Source organism: Hyla sarda, chromosome 2 (genome assembly GCF_029499605.1).
Source record: "Hyla sarda isolate aHylSar1 chromosome 2, aHylSar1.hap1, whole genome shotgun sequence".
NCBI classification, from domain to species: Eukaryota; Metazoa; Chordata; class Amphibia; order Anura; family Hylidae; genus Hyla; species Hyla sarda.
Genome location: NC_079190.1, coordinates 242,593,212 through 242,608,650, shown reverse-complemented (window position 1 = coordinate 242,608,650; position 15,439 = coordinate 242,593,212). Strand labels below are relative to the sequence as shown.

Genomic DNA, 15,439 nt, shown 5'->3' with positions numbered 1-15,439 from the left:
CGCTCATATGAACAGAATCACTGCACATAGCCTAAAGGAGGACTTTCCACAGTGAAGTCAAGACAGCTTTTGGCATTATTACATTGTGTACTTCTGAGCTGGATGAGGTGACCCACGCTTTCGATGGTCTATAATGAGCCTCTCTGATAGCTTTGGAGGGTAAACTTTTTAGAGTGTTCGGAGTACTTATTAAGCATCTAGCAAGAATTCATTAATTGCTTGTGATGAGCGTCATTGCCCATATTCGAATTCACGATATTTCGCGAATATATAGACGAATATTCGTTCTATATTCGGGAATTTTGCATATTTGTTATATTCGCATATGTGAATATCCGCATAATCTCATATTTGAGGAAGAAAACAGCGAGGGGGTGGGCAAAATTTACTATTGGTTGCTAGGGATGTTGTTGATAACCTCTGATAAGTGTATTTGCATCATTCTAATTGGCCCACAAGTGAAAAGAAGGAACATGCAAATATTCACATATACGAATATTCGCAATTTCTAATATATAGCGAATATATTTGCAAATTTGCGGTATGCGCAACAAAAATTTGAAATGCGAATATTCGCGCCCAACACTATTTATTGCCTTCACTGGTGATCAGGGAATAGGCATGCTAGTCTGCCAGACTCACCAAATTGCTAACAAGTAACTAAAAAATCTAAATTCTTTTTACATATAAGTCAGCAAAGTTTAACCACTTAACGACGAAGGACGTATATTTAAGTCCTCCGCCGGCTCCCGCGATATGCCGCGGGGTCACGCGGTGTCCCCGCGTCATGTCGGGTCGGTCCCGGCGGCCATCAATGGCCGGGACCCGCGGCTAATGCAGGACATCACCGATTGCGGTGATGCCCTGTATTAACCCTTTAGACGCGGCGATTAAAGCTGACTGCCGCATTTGAAGCGAAAGTGAAAGTATCCCGGCTGCTCAGTAGGGCTGTTCGGGACCGCCGCTGTGAAATCGCGGCATCCCGAACAGCTTACAGGACACCGGAAGGGCCCTTACCTGCCTACTCGGTGTCCGATCAGCGAATGACTGCTCCGTGCCTGAGATCCAGGCAGGAGCAGTCAAGCGCCGATAACACTGATCACAGGCGTGTTAATACACGCCAGTGATCTGTGTAAAAGATCAGTGTGTGGAGTGTTATAGGTCCCTATGGGAGCTAACACACTGCAAAAAAAAAGTGATAAAGATCATTTAACCCCTTCCCTAACAAAAGTTTAAATCACATCCCTTTTCCCATAAAAAAAATAAAACAGTGTAAATAAAAATAAACATATGTGGTATCGCCGCGTGCGTAAATGTCCGAACTATAAAAATATATCATTAATTAAACCGCATGGTCAATGGCGTACACGTAATAAAATTCCAAAGTCCAAAAAAGCGTATTTTTGGATTAAAAAATGAATAAAAAGTGATCAAAAAGTCTGACCAAAACAAAAATGGTACCGATAAAAACTTAAACAGTTAAACAGATAAAAACAGATCACGGCGCAAAAAATGAGCCCTCACGTGGAAAAATAAAAAAGTTATAGGGGTCTGAAGATGACATTTTTAAACGTATACATTTTCCTGCATGTAGTTATGATTTTTTCCAGAAGTACGACAAAATTAAACTGGTATAAGTAGGGTATTATTTTAACTGTATGGACCTACAGAATAATGATAAGGTGTCATTTTTACCGAAATATGCACTGCGTAGAAACTGAAGCCCCCAAAAGTTACAAAATTGTGTTTTTTTCTTCGATTTTGTCGCACAATGATTTTTTTTTCCGTTTCGCCGTGGATTTTTGAGTAAAATGACTAGTGTCACTGCAAAGTAGAATTGGTGATGCTAAAATAAGCCATAATATGGATTTTTAGGTGGAAAATTGAAAGGGTTATGATTTTTTAAAGGTAAGGAGGAAAAAACAAAAATGCAAAAACTGAAAAACCCTGAGTCCTTAAGGGATTAAGAAGAAGATATGCTACCGACATCTATATAGAATAACTCATTTTTAAATTTAAACTCCTTTTCATTCTGTACATGAAGTGGCAGCCGGGGACCCAAAGGTTATGGCGGGCAATAGCGGTCACACTGATGTCTTCCACTAACCCTTCAGATTCCGTGAACAATACTTATCATGGCATCTGTAGTATTATCGTGACTTAGACTCATCGTACCACCTGCATCGTAATGGTGGTCCAGATGGCAGCTGGAGGTCTCCTCACCTGCCTCCTGCTGCAATCTTCTTCTTCTGGCAATGCATAGCAATAAACAGTATTAGCAGTTAAAGGGGTACTACGGTGGTAATTTTTATTTTTTTACTGGTGCCAGAAAGTTAAACAGATTTGTAAATGACTTCTATTAAACAATCTTAAGGTGGTACTCCACTGGAAAACATTTTCTTTAAAATCAACTGGTGCCAGAAAGTTAAACAGATTTGTAAATTACTTCTATTAAAAAAATCCCAATCCTTCCTGTACTTATAATAAACAGGAAGTACTCCTTTCTGCCTGACCACAAGTGCTCTCTTCTGACACCTCTGTCAATTTTAGGAATTGTCCAGAGTAGGAGCAAATCTCCATAGCAAACCTCTCAAACCGCTCTGGACAGTACCTGACATAGACAGAGGTGTCAGCAGAGAGCACTTGTAATCAGGCAGAAAGGAAATTCAAAAAGAAAAGAACTTCCTGTGGAGCATACAGCAGCTGATAACTACTGGAAGGATTGGGATATTTTAATAGAAGTGATTTACAAATCTGTTTAACTTTCTGTCACCAGTTGTAGTTCTGTAACATCTGTCCCTTCAGATTTAGCAATTTTCATGACATTTTTGAAAATTGCTGCTCTACTTTGAAGCCCTCTAATTTTTTCAAAAAACAAAAATATATCCATTTTATGATGCCAACATAAAGTGGACATATTGTATTTGTGAATAAAAATAAAATTAATTCGGAATATCCATTTTCCTTACAAGTAGAGAGCTTCAAAGTTAGAAAAATGCTACATTTTCAAAATGTTCATGAAATTTTGGGATTTTTCACCAAAAAAGGATGCAAGTAACGCCGAAAATTTACCACCAAAATAAAGTAGAATATGTCACGAAAAAAACTATCTCAGAATCAGAATATTCGGTAAAAGCGTTTTTACGTTATTAATTCGTAAAGCGACGGTGGTCAGAATTGCGAAAAAGGGCTCAGTCCTTAAGGTGAAAAAGGGCTGCATCCTTAAGGGGTTAAAGGAGTTCACCAGGAAAGTTAAGAAAAATAAAAATGCCCCAAAGCCACCACAACACCTGTTCTGTGTCCCCCCGTAGTTATTCATGTGGTTTTGGCAGCTCCTTTGGCCCCTGATGTCTCCTAAATATTATTTTTCCTTGTTTGCCGTACAACTGCCAGAAGTCATTTCAAGGGCAATTACTTAAAAAATTGCTCTTCTGTTTAGATATTGCTGTAACATTCATTTTATGGCACTCTCTGGTGTTCTTTTGTTTTTCTTTTGCTAGAACATCCGAATAATATATCCGATGCTGGTGAGAAGAAGCCGCTCTTAGTGTTCTACTTATTATTGCTTGGCCTGTATAGTAGCAGGAATCACTCTTGCTACCTGTATACAAGAATACTACTGAGCATGTGTCACCACCAGCACTGGACACATTAGGTGGATGCGCTGAGAGGGAGTCAAAGGAACACCAGGAATTGGAATCTGTGGACAAACCGTTTAAGCAGGTAAGAAAAGCTATGTACAAGACCGCAAAAAATAGTAAAAAAAAAATGTATATAAATGTATATATGTTAGAGTTTTTGTAAATACATTTACAAGCCCTTAAGAGGGAAATGTTTGCATACCTTTACCAGTAGCTCTTCGCTTTAGTGAACACAATCAACCTTTCTATATTTAAGCCTGACATTCTGTTCTTTCTTCATTTATCTTGTAAAGTCTGCAGGCTGTCTATTTTTAAGAAGCCATGCTTGGTGAACCAGCTTATGTATAGCCTAAGCCTCTTAATGCGCTATGCTATGGCTTAATATTATTTATTTCCAAATGAGGACTTATATTGCAAAAAAAACAAACAGAACAAAAAAAATTACAGGATCTTATTTAAATCAAAATTTTAGCATCTGTATTGAAAAGGTTACAATTTTTCTGGTCATCTTTCTCTAGTCAATTTGATCATTTATGTTCTGAAGCTTCAGACTTTATTAAAGAGGTTTTCCCACCTGAAGAAGTTATCCCCTATGAGAAGAATAGGGGATATCAAGCTGATCAGTAGGGGACCAATCATGCTCTTTGGAGCCACCAAACATTGCAAAGTTTAGCGCTTATCACATGGTGTCCTCCGTTCATTTATGGGGAGAATTTTGATCCCTCTTGGGATCAGAGGGGTTCCCAGTGGTCAGCCTCCCACCAATCAGGTCAATATCCACTATCCTGAAGACAAGTTCTTAATTCAGCTGTGATTATGCACACATCCTCCATTCAAATTCTATGATGAATATTTTAAAAACTCAATAAATAAATAAATAAAAAAAAAACATTCTATGCTAAATATGTTGGTGCCATAGAAGCCATAGGAAAACATTGGCCATATATAGATCACACTATCTATATGTTTCATGCAGATGTTGCCATTTGGTATATTTGAAACCAAAACCCAAGCATTGCAAGACGGCTGTGGGAATCACTGACCACAGTGCTTCAACTTCCAATCAAACAAATAGTTTGTGGTATAGTAAAATATTACACTAATATTAATAAGTTAAAAGTTCTACTCCAAAAAACATATTTGCACCCTTCTCTTTTCATACATTAACTTGTCAGTATTATTATCAGTATTACACACAAATTAGTATTACTTATCAGTATTACACACAATGTAAAAATTACCTGTCAATACTGGTAGATGAAGAATATTGAGACTAAATTTCACAAGTCAGTTCATGCCATGTGATGGATTCCTCATAGAATACCTGCACAAAGAAAATACACTGAAATTAGCAAAGTTCATCCAACCATTAAGGATACAGTCAATAGAGAACAGCAAGTAACAATTACACTTGGCAAAGCATGGAGGCTCACTATTGCAATTGATTTTATCTATGCTGACTCTGTAGGATGCAAGCATTTTATTTCTATGGTTTCATCATAAAATAATATAACTGTTATTATTATGAACCCTCATAAACGCTATTTTGCACTATAGCGGCAATAATATTTTTTATCTCTTATCAGGCATATAATTGCACCACAGACACTTAAGTTGCTGTTAAAATCATATTTCAGCTGTACGATACAGTTGCAAGAAAAAGTATGTGAACCCTTTGGAATTATATGGTTTTCTGCACAAATTGGTCATACAATGTGATCTGATCTTCATCTAAGCCACAACAATAGACAATCACAGTCTACTTAAACTAATAACACAACATTAATTAAATCTTACCATGTTTTTATTGAACACACCATGTAAACATTCACAGTGCAGGTGGAAAAAGTGTGTGAACCCCTAGACTAATGACCTCTCCAAGAGCTAATTGGAGTGAGGTGTCATCCAAGTGGAGTCCAATCAATGAGATGAGATTGGAGGTGTTGTTTACAGCTGCCCTGTCCTATAAAAAAAAAACACCCACCAGTTCTGGGTTTGCTTTTCACAAGAAGCATTGGCTGATGTGAATGATGCCGCGCACAAAAGAGCTCTCAGAAGACCTACGATTAAGAAATGTTGACTTGCATAAAGCTGGAAAGGGTTATAAAAGTATTTTCAAAAGCCTTGCTGTTCATCAGTCCTTGGTAAGACAAATTGTCTATAAATGGAGAAAGTTCAGCACTGTTGCTACTCTCCCTAAAAGTGGCTGTCCTGTAAAGATGACTGCAAGAGCACAATGCAGACTGCTCAATGAGGTGAAGAAGAATCCTAGAGTGTCTGCTAAAGACTTACAAAAGTCTCTGGCATATGCTAACATCCCTGTTAGCAAATCTACGAAACGTAAAACACTAAACAAGAATGGATTTCATGGGAGGATACCACAGAGGAAGCAAATGCTGTCCAAAAAAACATTGCCACATGTTTACAGTTTGCACAAGAGCACCTGGATGTTCTACTGTCGTACTGGCAAAATATTCTGTGGACAGATGAAACCAAAGTTGAGTTGTTTGGAAGAAACACACAACAATATGTTTTAATAAAAAGAGACACAGCACATCAACATCAAAACCTCATCCCAACTGTGAAGTTTGGTGTTGGGGCATCATGGTTTGGGGCTGCTTTGCTGCGTCAGGGCCAGGACGGATTGCTATCATCGAAGGAAAAATGAATTCCCAAGTTTATCAAGACATTTTGCAGGAAAACTTAAGGCCATCTGTCCACCAGCTGAAGCTCAACAGAAGATGGGTGTTGCAACAGGAAAACGACCCAAAGCATAGAAGTAAAATACGGCTTCTGGAATGGCCCAGTCAGAGTCCTGACCTCAACCCAATTGAGATGCTGTGGCATGACCTCAAGAAAGCGATTCACACCAGACATCCCAAGAATATCGCAGAACTGAAACTGTTCTGTAAAGTGGTCAAAAATTTCTCCTGACCGTTGTGCACATCTGATCTGGAACTACAGGAAACATCTGGTTGAAGTTATTGCTGCCAAAGTTCAACCAGTTATTAAATCCAAATGTTCACATACTTTTTCCACCTGCACTGTGAATGTTTACATTAGGTAAGATTTAATTCTTTTTCTGTTATTATTTTTAAAGGGGTACTCCGGTGGAAAACTTTTTTTTTTTTAAATGAACTGGTGCCAGAAAGTTAAACAGATTTATAGATTACTTCTATTAAAAAATCTTAATCCTTTCAGTACTTTTTTGCAGCTGTTTGCTACAGAGGAAAATCTTTATTTTTTGAACTTCTTTTTTGTGTTGTCCACAGTGCTCTCTGCTGACACCTGATGCCCATATCAGGAACTGTCCAGAGCAGGAGAAAATCCCCATAGCAAACCTATGCTGCTCTGGACAGTTCCTGACACAGACAGAGGTGTCAGCAGAGAGAACTGTGGACAACACAAAAAAGAAATTCAAAAAGTAGAGAATTTACTCTGTAGCATACAGCTGCTAAAAAGTACCAAAAGGATTAAGATTTTTTTAATAGAAGTAATTTACAAATCTGTTTAACTTTCTGCACCAGCTCATTTAAAAAAATAAAAGGTTTTCACCGGAGTACCCCTTTAAGCAGACTGTGATTGTCTATTGTTGTGACTTAGATGAAGATCAGATCACATTATATGACCAATTTGTGCAGAAATACATACAATTCCAAAGGGTTCACATACTTTTTCTTGAAACTGTACGTGGTGATCCCATCAAAAAGATATTTCAATGTACACCGTGGCATACCTACTCATATGGATCAACAGACCAAACATAGACTACATGTGACTGCACTTGGTCTGTTTTTTTGCCAATATACATTTAAATGGCAAATAATCTCTGGGAGTCCAGTCTGCTATGCACCAAATAAGTTTAGCCCATTGTTTAGCTATCTCTGGATGAAGCCACCAATTGTGAAACGTGAATTTACATGCACGTGTAAAGATGTAATGTTAAGACAGAGAAGAGCTTCTGGTAGTTTCCATCATGAATAGCTAAGAAGGAAGGAGCAGGTGAGGACACAGCATTGTTTGTTAATCAGGGGTTAAGTGTTGTGTCAGATTTATTCGTTTATCTACAACAACTGAGGAGGTAGCGCAAATTGTCAGTTATAACAGTTCAACTGAAATAACAAGTGTCCTGATCTCACTGTGGCCTATTTGTGAATGCTGTCCGCCACCAAATTTACTACTTATGCTACTGTCAGGAAGAGCAGTACAAAATAAATCATAAGAGGACATAGAAAGATTGTAGCTTGACCCAGAAGCTATGATTGTGAAAGGATGAATGAGCTCCTCTCCACAATTACGGTACTAAAAGAGCAAGAGCAGACACAATGGCCATTTTAACCTCTAATACAAGTAGTCAGAGGTATAAATATATATTCTTGATTTTTCTGCTTCTGTCGAGTTGGTAAAAATCCTAGGCAGCTACACCTTAGTTATATCAGTTTTTGTAAAAGCTGGATGACTTTTGGTTCAAGCGCACAAATGTTAGGAAGCGCATAGAGGAGATCGGGACCATGCTTCCCCTTGCACCCGATTTTCAGCTATAACACCCAACACAAATTAGTGATCTGCCCTCTCCTACCTCTTTGGCACTAAATAGATCCAAGGAGAAATTTATCAAGGGCACTACTAGTAAATCAGACCTCATCAGTGCTCTTATTTTGGACCCTGACCTACCATCTCTGGCCTCCAGATGTCCTGCAAATCACTGGCCACATTTAAACCAGGATCTTATAGACCTATATATATATGTTCACAATCAGGATATTTCATTACTATCTGAACTGCTAGCGGTCCAGGACCACCTAAAACATTCTGAGTTCTATAAAGGAGTGCAGGTTGGTAGTGAGGAAGTTATGTTAACATACTTTACAGACAATATGCTCCTTTTCCTAGACTCCCCATCTGAAAATCTGACAAGTACTGGACACCTTATCCTTTTTTGACTTCTTTAGGAGCTAAAAAAAAATGAACGTTCCTGAATATCAATAACTTTACCTAGGCACTCTACAGTAAAGAAAAAAATGTTTTTGATCCCGTGCTGATTTTGTACATTTTCCCACTGACAAATAAATGATCATTCTATAATTTTAATCTTAGGTTTATTTGAACAGTGAAAGACAACAAACAAATCCAGAAGAAATAAAAAAGTTATGAACTGATTCCCTCTCTTACAGGGAGTGCTCCTAATCTCAGCTTGTTACCTGTAAAAAAGACACCTGTCAACAGAAGCAATCAGACTCTGGAATGGCCAAGCACATTGGTGAGAAGTTTAAAACAGGTGCGAGTATTTGCAAATATAAGAAACACCCTCGGTCGGGGGCTCCATACAGGATCTCCCATTGTGGAGATTCAAAGATCATAAGAAGTGTAAAGAATCAGCCCAGAACTGCTGGGGATTTTGTATATGATGTTATTATAGGTGAAAGCTAGGGATCTAGTGATCACCAGCCAGTGTGATTTAATATAAGGACAGTGAAGGAGTCACACCACACAAAAACAAAAGTTTTATATTTTAGAAAAACAGACTTTTTAAAAATGAGATTAGTCATAAATGAGTCCCTATCAGACTGTAATGGATTACATTGAGTCCAGGAGAAACGGGACTACTTAAAAAATACATTATTGAAGGCAACAGAAAATTGCATTAGACTTGTCAGTAAAAGCAGAAAAAGGAAGAGACCACTGTGGTAATCAGCAGAAGTGGCCAAAATCATAAAAAACTAAAAGCTAGCATTTAGTAATTATAAAACAACCCAGAGCAATGAAGATAGGGAAATCTACAAGATTAGGCAAAAAGAGTCCAAGCAAGTTATAAGAACTTCTAAAGCGCAGGCAGAAGAAAAACTAGCTCAGTCTGTGAAAAAAAGGGGAAAAGACATACTTCAGATATATAAATGAAAAAGGGAAATTAAAACATGGAATGACTAAATTAAAAACAAAGGAAGGAAGGTATGTAGAAGAGAATAAAGTGCTAGCTGACTGCCTTAATGAACACTTCTGTTCAGTTTTTACAGAAGAAAAAGAAGGAGAAGGACCTCCATTAGGGAAGAAGACTAAGGAATCGTTTGATGCATGTGTCTTTAGAGTAAGAGGTTCTACGTTTGCTGTCAAAAGTGAAGACAAATAAGTCACAGGGGCCTCATGGGATACACCCAAAATTATTTTTAAAAAAGAGCATAGCGGTGAACTAGCAAAACCATTATCAGATTTATTTAACCAATCACTGGTAACAGGAGTTGTCCCGGAAGATTGGAAATTAGAAATGTTGTGCCCATTCACAATAAAGGTAGTAGGGAGAAATCAAGCAACTATATGCCAGTAAGTCTGACATCAATAGAGGGGAAATAAATGGAAACCCTACTAAAGGATAGGATTGTAGAACATCTAAAATACCATGGATTGCAAGATGAAAAACAACATGGGTTTACTTCAGGGAGATCATGTCAAACAAATCTTATAGATTTTTTTGACTGGGTGACTAAAATAACAGATGGCGGAGGGGCAGTAGACATCGCATATCTAGATTTTAGTAAGGCTTTTGACACTGTCCCACATAGAAGACCTATCAATAAACTACAGACAGACAACAGAGGGTTGTAATCAATGGAGTATATTCAGAGCAAGGTCTTGTTACCAGTGGGGTACCTCAGGGATCTGTATTGGGACCAATTTTGTTTAATATCTTCATTAGTAATATCGCAAAAGGTCTTGATGGTAAGGTGTGTCTTTTTGCTGATGACACAAAGATATGTAAGAGGGTTGATGTTCCTGGAGAGATCCGCCAAATGGAAAAGGATTTAGGCAAACTAGAAGAATGGTCAGAACTCTGGCAACTGAAATTTAATGTGGATGAGTGTAAGATAATGCACCTGGGGTGTAAAAACCTTCGGGCAGAATATAGAATATTTGACACAGTCCTGACCTCAGTATCTGAGGAAAGCGATTTAGGAGTAATTATTTCAGAAGACTTAAAGGTAGGAAGACAATGTAATAGAGCAGCAGGAAACGCTAGCAGAATGCTTGGATGTATAGGGAGAGGTATAAGCAGTAGAAAGAGAGAAGTGCTCATGCCGCTGTACAGAACACTGGTGAGGCCTCACTTGGAGTATTGTGCGCAGTACTGGAGGCCGTATCTCCAAAAGGATATAGATACTTTAGAGAGAGTTCTGAGAAGAGCTACTAAACTAGTACATGGATTGCAGGGTAAAACTTACCAGGAAAGGTTGAAGGACCTTAACATGTATAGGTTGAAAGAAAGAAAAGACAGAGGGGATATGATAGAGACTTTTAAATACATAAAGGGAATCAACACGGTAAAGGAGGAGAGCATATTTAAAAGAAGAAAAACTACCACAAGAGGACATCGTTTTAAATTAGAGGGGCAAAGGTTAAAAAGTAATATGAGGAAGTATTACTTTACTGAGAGAGCATTGGATGCATGGAATAGCAGAGATGGTCACTGCAAATACAGTGAAGGAGTTTAAAGGGGTATTCCAGGAAATGAAACCTGTCTCGGGAAACGCCCAGTTTAGAAGAGGTTTGCTATGGGGATTTGCTTCTAAACTGGGCGTTTCCCAAGACAGGTGTCATCAGAGAGGATTTAGACAGAAAAGAACAACCTTAACTTCAGAAGCTCATATGTACTGAAAGGATTAAGATTTTTTTTATAGAAGTAATTTACAAATCTGTTTAACTTTCTGGAGCCAGTTGATATATATAAAAAAAGTTTTTTCCTGGATTAACCACTTAAGGACCAGGCACGTATGAGTACGTCCCTGCGCCCTGGGTCTTAAGGACCAGGCACGTACTCATACGTCCGTGGGAATTTCGCATCCCATAGAGCAATGGGCGGGTTGTGAAACCGGACGCCTGCTGAAATCGTTCAGCAGGCGTCCGAGGCAAACGCTGAGGGGGGGCCTTAGACCCCCCATGTCGGCGATCGCAGAAAATCGCATGTCAATTCAGACATGCGATTTTCTGCTATTCCGGGCTGATCGGGTCTCTGGTGATCCGATCAGCCCAGAAAATAGTGATGATCTGACCTGTCAGTGACAGCCCAGATCATCTTGCAGGGTAGGAGTGAGGTCGCAGTGCTGCGATCTCCTCCTATCCCCTGCCATTGGTCAGAACTGATTCTGACCAATGGCAGAGCAGGACAGTGGGTTGCCATGGCAACCCCCCATTCTGCCCACCCCTGGATGTCGCGGGGAACATGGGGAGAAGATGGAGGTCGGTACCTGCAGGAGAAGATGCCTGGGAACAGCTGATCATCGCTGCAGACTGCTGGATCCTGGCTCAGGTAGGGAAACGACGTGGGAGGGGGGGAAATGAAAGTGAAAGTACTGTGATCTTTACTGGGGCAACCACTAGGAAGGCCAAACTGCAACTCCCAGCATTTCAAAAATTTCATGAAAATTGCAAAATCTGAAGGGACCGATGTTACAGAACTACAACTCTCAGCATGCCTTGGTAGTCTAGGCATGCTGGGATTTGTAGTTTTGTAATATCTGGAGGGTCACAGTTTGGGGACCACTGTTACAGTGGTGCCCAAACTGTAGCCCTCCAGATGTTGCCAAACTACAACTCCCAGCATGCCTAGACTACCCAGGCATGCTGGGAGTTGTAGTTCTGTAACATCTGTCCCTTCAGATTTTGCAATTTTCATGAAATTTTTGAAATTTGCTGCTCTACTTTGAAGCCCTCTAATTTTTTCAAAAAGTAAAAATATGTCCATTTTATGATGCCAACATAAAATAGACATATTGTATTTGTCAATCAATATAACATGTATTTGGAACATCAATTTTCCTTACAAGTAGAGAGCTTCAAAGTTAGAAAAATGCTACATTTTTAAAATTTTCATGAAATTTTGGGATTTTTTCACCAAAAAAGGATACAAGTAACGACGAAAATGTACCACCAAAATAAAGTAGAATATGTCACGAAAAAACAATCTCAGAATCAGAATAAAAGCGTTTTAGAGATAGTCATTCTTAAAGTGACAGTGGTCAGATGTGCAAAAAACGCTCTGGTCCTACAGTGAAAATTGGCCTGGTCCTTAAGGGGTTAAACATGCATGGGATAAGCATAAGGCTATCCTTCATATAAGATAGGGCCAGGGACTATTGATAGGATTCAGATTATTGGGCAGACTAGATGGGACAAATGGTTCTTATCTGCCGACACATTCTATGTTTCTATGAAAGAAAAGAAACTGTGGTACTTTTTTGCTAAGATATTTAATGTGCCACCTGATGCTCGCCAGTTGGATACATGGCCTGTTACTGTGCAATCTTCTGTCGAAAGTCTATCAATGGTTAATATGGTCTTGGTACACATATGACACCATGGTTTGCGAACAGCCAACAAGTGCAGGTGCAGCTGTATCAGATACACAGGCTTTACACTTTTGGCAAAGGAGATGAATACATCAGCACACATCCCTACCCTGCGCACAGAGAAGTTGTGAGCGCAGTGCCTCCAGCAAAGCAATAAAAATAATTCTTCACCAGTGCTCAGGTGACCAGTTAAAAAAAAATCTTCATTTTAGCAAGTTTCAAATCATATAAACTATATCATGCACAGGAAGCAACAAAGTACCTTGTTGCTTTCTATTATATGCATGATACAGTATATGTTCTCAGAGAGATAGACCGCTACAATAAATGTCGGGTAGACTCTTAATCCTCCTCTGCCCATTGATAGACAAATGAATGTTCAGCTGAACCTTAAAAAGGTACTCCGCTGCTCAGCATTTGGAACAAACTGTTCCAAACGCTGGAGCCGGCGCTGGGAACTCGTGATGTCATAGCCCCGCCCCTTCATGACATCACTCCCCACCCCCTCACTGCAAGTCTATGGAAGGGGGCGTGATGGCTGGGGCTATGAGGGAATCGGGCTATGACGTCACGAGTTCCTGGTGCCGGCTCCAGCACCAGTTTGTTCCAAACGCTGAGCGGCGGAGTACCCCTTTAACATGTGAACTAAGTGGTGGTAAACACTACACAGACAATTTAGAACAATACACAGCCATTTTTTTTTTTGTATTATTATTTAGTTATTTCGTTAGACATACCCACCAAGTAGCATTTTTACCTTCTTTGGCCTTTAAAACTTTAACAAATTGTCTAGCATAGATTCTACTAGATATTTAAATGATCCTACTGAAATATTGGTATATGCAGACAGGATAATGATAACGGTTGGTACAATTTAGATGGTGGCACTCATATGCTTTATATAAATAGGCTGTTGTGGGGGGCGCGGTGAGGCGCCGAAGAAGATGGCCGCACGGTGTTAGTGCGCCGCCACCACGAGGTCCTCTGCCTGCTGAATTAGCTTTGCCTGCACCGTGATTGATGGGGAAATCCTCGCGGAGGACCCCTAGGAAACCCCCCACTACCTCTCATCCATCGCTCTGCTGTTTTACGTGCCTACTCGGACATTCCAGCCTTTTGTTCTACTCTGGACATTCCTGTGCCCCAAGTGCTGGACTGGGGACTCTCACCTCCCCCTCCACCTCTCCCTCCTGTGTGGTAACTGGTCCGTCGCCGGCAGTCTGGTGGGAATAAGGCCACGGCTGTCCCTGGCGGTCTTGGCAGCTCTCCTGCACCAACTGTGACCTGAATGCCGGATGCCGACCGGTGTCCGCACACTGACTGTGCACTATGCTGTTCTCATGCTGTGCCTTCTTACCTGCCCTACTTGTTGTATTTCCTGAGTTCTTGGGCAGCTGCGGTTCTATGTCAAGGCATTGGCTAGTTGTAGCGGTCTCCTTTTTTCTATTCGCTTTTGGCAAGATCTCGTGGGGTGGTCCTCACTGGGCTGTTTTTTTCTTCCTGAATGGTGTTCTCTCCCAAACGGCATGGTGCCCTTGTGGTGCCTAGATATTTTGTTGATATTTTTGATCTTTGCCTCCTCTATGATCTACTGGTCATTGGTTTATTCTTTGTTCTCTTGTTTTTTCGAATGTTTGCAATATCTGTTTTGTTCTCCATTGTTTGTCCTGTCTCCCTGTCTCCTCTTGTATTCCCCCTACCTCCCACCCCTCCCTTCTTTCTCTTTTTGGCTCCTAGGGACTTTTGTGCTGTCTCGTGACCTCCGTACTGCTCGTTGGAGCCCATGGCATCGGGATTCCTTCTATTCCGTGTGGGTGAGTCTCATTTCTACTTTTGCTTCCTTGCCCTCCTATGTCTTTGACCATGGCTAAATGTGTCTCTCTGAATGTTAAGGGCCTCAACCCCCCCCCCAAAAAAGACGCCTCCTGCAACGGGAGTTTGTTACGCGGAGGGCTGATATTATCTTTCTTCAGGAGACACATTTTGACCACTCTGGCTCCTTTCAGTTCTTGCACCATCTCTATCCGCTTGCCTTCTCGGCCTCCTCGGGTAGGAAGATGGCTGGGGTGGCAATCCTTATTTCTGGGTCTTGTCCCTCCCAGATCTCCTCTTTCTTTCTCGACCCTCATGGGCACTTTGTAGTGGTGGAGGGCTCCTTGGGTGGGAAATCTCTTCTCCTGTGTAACGTATATTTCCATAATATGTCTCAGGTCCCTTCTTTCTGTCGGGTCCTCCCGCGGCTCCACAGCCATGCAGCCATGATCACTTCAACCTTATTTTTTCCCCGTCTATGGATCGCCACTCTGTTTTTGGTAATCCTGCCCCGTCTGCTCAATTGCGCCTTGCTACCCAGTTTCGGCGGCTCATACGTTCTTCCTCCCTGTATGACCTATGGAGGATTAACCACCCTACTGATAAATCGTTCTCGTTTTACTCCCACCCACACAAGTTGCATACTCG

At 40.4% G+C, this 15,439-nt stretch overlaps 1 protein-coding gene and 1 long non-coding RNA gene across 5 annotated transcripts in view; one reads left to right on the top strand and one right to left on the bottom strand.

Moving 5' to 3' along the window:
• SRRM3 (serine/arginine repetitive matrix 3) overlaps nucleotides 1-15,439 on the bottom strand; it is a 462,774-nt gene that overhangs the window by 280,493 nt on the left and 166,842 nt on the right. For all 4 annotated transcript variants that reach the window (XM_056556785.1, XM_056556783.1, XM_056556784.1 and 1 more), the window contains one exon: nucleotides 4,883-4,965. The gene's annotated coding sequence lies outside the window, so the exon portion shown is untranslated. The remainder of the gene's footprint in view (nucleotides 1-4,882; nucleotides 4,966-15,439) is intronic.
• LOC130355921 (uncharacterized) overlaps nucleotides 7,777-15,439 on the top strand; it is a 72,991-nt gene continuing 65,328 nt past the window's right edge. Inside the window, exons 1-2 of the long non-coding RNA XR_008888700.1 lie at nucleotides 7,777-8,001; nucleotides 8,739-8,919. This is a non-coding gene — a long non-coding RNA (uncharacterized LOC130355921). The remainder of the gene's footprint in view (nucleotides 8,002-8,738; nucleotides 8,920-15,439) is intronic.